We start from the raw sequence: 4935 nt of genomic DNA, 5'->3' as shown, positions 1-4935 counted from the left end.
AGTGATAATATGAGGCTAAAGTTCTTACCGTGGAGATCGGTGGACGAAAAGTCAGCTCGATGGAACAAAGGCTATTAGTCTTAAGATTCAAATATGGATGCAGAGGTAGATAAGGATTTGATAGGCATTCACAAAAAATAAATATGAAAAATGTTAGAAGGAGGGTTTTAAACCTATAACCTTGCGGTTAAGCGCCACACACTCTAGCCAACTAAGCTATTCCAACCACAAAATCACTAAATTTGATAGTCGGGGATTGATGGAGACGTGTGTTAGCTAAACGGTGAGGAACTCCAGCTAGGCTACCATGCAGCATGTGTCAGCGTTTGGTTGGCAAGTGCGAACCCGTGGGTGATTTTGTCCAATATCTACAACCAACGTGTTAGGTTATGGAGCATGCTGCTTATTTATGGCTTGGTCAACGGTTATATCCGATAAAGCTATATTTGGTAAAGCTAAATCTTGAAAAGCTATATATACTAAATAGCTATATATAGTAGATGGTTAAATCTGGTAAAGCTATATATAGTAAGTTGAACTATATATATATCCCTTCCGGCAGAGCTTTGAAAATGTACTTCTTGTATTCTCTGTATTCTCTCTTACTGTACATACTTGAAGCCATCAATATAAATCCTTTAGCCAGAGTTCTCCTTGCATTTTCTCTATTCTGTTCTTTGTGTTCATCTAGATCGAGTGTGTGCGTTGTTGTGCGATCCCAACAATTGGTATCAGAGCTAGGCGGAAGTCATCACGATCTGTGAAGATGGAAAGTTCAAAAATTGGAATTGAGAAGTTCGATGGATTCGATTTCAGTTTCTGGAAGATGCAGATTGAAGATTATCTGTACCAGAAAGATCTTCACGAACCCCTATTGGGAGTGATGTCAGATACCATGACCACAGAGCAGTGGAAGCTCAAGGATCGAAAAGCCTTAGGGCTGATCCGGTTGACGCTATCCAGAAACGTGGCGTTTAACATCATCAAGGAGAATACAACGTCAGATCTGATGAAGGCGCTGTTGAATATGTACGAAAAATCGTCGGCTATGAACAAGGTGTATTTGATGCGAAGATTGTTCAATCTACAGATGTCTGAAGGTGGATCTGTTGTTGATCATATAAATGAATTCAATATGATCGTAAGTCAACTGAGTTCAGTGGAAATTAATTTCGAGGATGAAATTAAAGCATTGATTTTGATGTCATCTTTACCCGAGTCGTGGGATACTGTTGTTGCCGCAATCAGCAGTTCCCGAGGATCTGATAAACTGAAGTTTGATGAAATTCGAGATGTATTTCTCAGCAAAAGTATTCGCAAACGAGAAATTGGAAATTCATCTGGTAGTGCTCTCAGTGTTGACCAACGGGAAAGAAGTAAACCGAAGGGCCCAAACAAAGGGCGATCAAAATCAAAGAACCGAGAAAAATCTCCAAATAGACCAAACGTAACGTGTTGGAATTGTGAAGAAAAAGATCACTTCCGGACAGATTGTACAAGACCAAAGAGGAAGCAGAATCACAAATCTAGAGATGATGATGATTCTATAAATTCAGCAGAAGACATTGGGGATGCTCTAATCCTCAGCGTGGACAGTTCGATTGAATCCTAGATTTTGGATTCAGGTGCATCTTTTCACTCGTCTCCAAATAAAAAGTTGTTTCAGAATTTCAAGTCTGGAAATTTCGAGAAGGTGTATCTTGCCGACAACAAAGATTTGGAGATTAAAGGAAAAGAAGATGTCTGCATAAAAACTCTGGCAGGAAATCAGTGAATATTAAAGGATGTCAGATATATTCATGATCTCAAGAAGAACCTGATCTCTATTGGTCAGTTGGACAGCACAGGTTATGCAACACAGTTAGGGAAGAGTTCGTGGAAGATTATGAAGGGTGCTACGGTGGTAGCACGTGGTACAAAATCTAGAACCTTATACACCACTGCAAGGTGTATGAACATAGCTGCTGTTGCTGAGAGTGCTTCAAATTCAAGTCTATGGCACAATAGACTTGGACATATGAGCGTTAAAGGAATGAAGATGTTGGCTGCGAAAGAAGTTTTAAAAAGTTTGAAATCTGTTGATGTGGATCCTTATGAGAACTGCGTTATGAGCAAGCAGAAACGAGTAGCTTCACAAGGACTGCTAGAGAATTGAAGAAAGTGCGGTTNTCGGGGATTGATGGAGACGTGTGTTAGCTAAACGGTGAGGAACTCCAGCTAGGCTACCATGCAGCATGTGTCAGCGTTTGGTTGGCAAGTGCGAACCCGTGGGTGATTTTGTCCAATATCTACAACCAACGTGTTAGGTTATGGAGCATGCTGCTTATTTATGGCTTGGTCAACGGTTATATCCGATAAAGCTATATTTGGTAAANAAATTCTCATGAAACTCCAGAGACTACTGCTGAGAAACCAGATGTGGAGCAAGGTTACAAGACCACGAAGCAAGTGGGAGTTGAGCTTGAGTTGCAGGGAAACTCACCTAGTGATGTTGTAGCATATACTCAAGAAACTCCTAAGACTACTGCTGAGGAACCAGATGTGGAGCAAGGTTCCAAGATAACAAAGCAAGTGGGAGTTCAGGTTGAGTTGCGGAGAAAATCACCTAGTGATCTTGTAGCAGATACTCAACAAACTCCTGAGGTTGTTGCAGAGGAACCAGCAGTAAAGAAAGTGACACCTGAATCGGTGTTGAAAAGATCATCCTGTACTATCAGAGTACCAGATATGTATGTACCTTCATCACACTATCTGTTGCTGATGAAAGGGAACCAGAGCCCTTTGATGAGGCCCTACAGTTGGAGGATACAACCAAGTAGGAGCAAGCTATGGATGATGAGACGTCTAGGCTTCAAAAATGCGTTGTACTGAGGCTAAGTACGTGGCAATAGTTGAAGCTGGAAAGAATACGATATGGATGACTGACTATCTGGAAGAATGGGCAAGAAGTAGCACGAAGATATTCTTTATAGAGATAGTGAGAGTGTCATACAGTTGGCAAGGAACTCGGTCTATCATTTAAAGAGAAAACACAGAAGACGATACCATTTCACTTGCAGGTTAGTGAAAGATGGTGATGTGTTTGGAGAAGATAGAAGGTGCAAAGAATCCAGCAAACATGTTGACAAAATGTGTTGATGTTGGAATATTGAGGTTGTGCAAAGCCTCAATTGATATGGTGCCATGAAGATGCTCATGATCGTTTGAGAATGAAATTCTTGGTTGACTAGATTAGTCTCCAAGTGGGAGAATTGTTAGGTTATGGAGTCTGCTACTTATTTATAGCTTGGTCAACGGTTATATCCGGTAAAGCTATATTTGGTAAAGCTATATATAGTAAATAACTATATTTAGTAGATGGTTAAATCTCGTAAAGTTATATATAGTAAACTGAACTATATATATATCCCGTCCGGTAGAGCTTTGAAAATGTACTTTCTGTATTCTCTCTATTCTCTCTTACGGTACATATTTGAAATCATAAATATAAATCCTTTAGCCAGAGTTCTCCTTGCATTTTCTCTATCCTGTTCTTTGGTGTTCATCTCGATCGAGTGTGTGTGTTGTTGTGCGATCCTAACACAACCAACCCATACTACNGATCACTTCCGGACAGATTGTACAAGACCAAAGAGGAAGCAGAATCACAAANTGTGTTGTTGTGCGATCCTAACACAACCAACCCATACTACCTCCATCGAATTAGTGACCTACGACCCTTCTAATTGCGCCACATGTCACTACGACATAACTGGAAGGAGAACCATATGCCCTTTGGTCCGAACACACACTATCAAAGCCAGAAGAGATAATTTTTGAAAGTGTTCACAATCTATATTTTATTAACTTGTACCCAGAATGCGTAGAGTGTGAGAGGTCTTAAGTTCAATTCTTGAAATACTCCATAGTCGAGAAGTTTAACTAAAATAGAAAAATTCCCCCATTTTAATTTTTATTTCAAATCTTTTTTTCTTATCCTTACCACATGTGAAAATACTTCTTTTCCAACTTTTTAAACCATATTTATGATCGTAGAAAAAGAATTGTAGAATAATTGTACGTATGATCTAATAATTTAAGTANGAATATTAAAGGATGTCAGATATATTCATGATCTCAAGAAGAACCTGATCTCTATTGGTCAGTTGGACAGCACAGGTTATGCAACACAGTTAGGGAAGAGTTCGTGGAAGATTATGAAGGGNTAGAATAATTGTACGTATGATCTAATAATTTAAGTAATTTTAATATGTTTAAACCCTATCAAATATGTAACTGAAAAACGAGGATACATTAGTCATTTTTAAAGTTGTGAAAGTATATGAAGATAATGTTTATTATTTAAAATTTAGAGATTTATTACACACAAATCTTGTAAATATTTGTGGTCCCATGGACTAGTGGTTAGGACATTGGACTTTGAATGCAGTAACCCGAATTCAAATCTCGGTGGGATCTATTTTATACTATGTTTGTGAGTAGTAACGAACCGAAAATAAATTTAATTTATTTTAAAGTGTTGAAACAATATCGATCGACCATTGATATAATTTTTTTTTTCCTTATATCACATCTTCAAATTCTTTGTTCTTTGACNGTACAAAATCTAGAACCTTATACACCACTGCAAGGTGTATGAACATAGCTGCTGTTGCTGAGAGTGCTTCAAATTCAAGTCTATGGCACAATAGACTTGGACATATGAGCGTTAAAGGAATGAAGATGTTGGCTGCGAAAGAAGTTTTAAAAAGTTTGAAATCTGTTGATGTGGATCCTTATGAGAACTGCGTTATGAGCAAGCAGAAACGAGTAGCTTCACAAGGACTGCTAGAGAATTGAAGAAAGTGCGGTTGGAAATGGAACCAGATGTGGAGCAAGGTTCGACGAAGCAAGTGGGAGTTGAGCTTGAGTTGCAGGAAAACTCACTTAGTGATG

Source organism: Cucurbita pepo, chromosome LG18 (genome assembly GCF_002806865.2).
Source record: "Cucurbita pepo subsp. pepo cultivar mu-cu-16 chromosome LG18, ASM280686v2, whole genome shotgun sequence".
Lineage (NCBI taxonomy): Eukaryota > Viridiplantae > Streptophyta > Magnoliopsida > Cucurbitales > Cucurbitaceae > Cucurbita > Cucurbita pepo.
Note: the sequence above shows the minus strand (reverse complement) of the source record.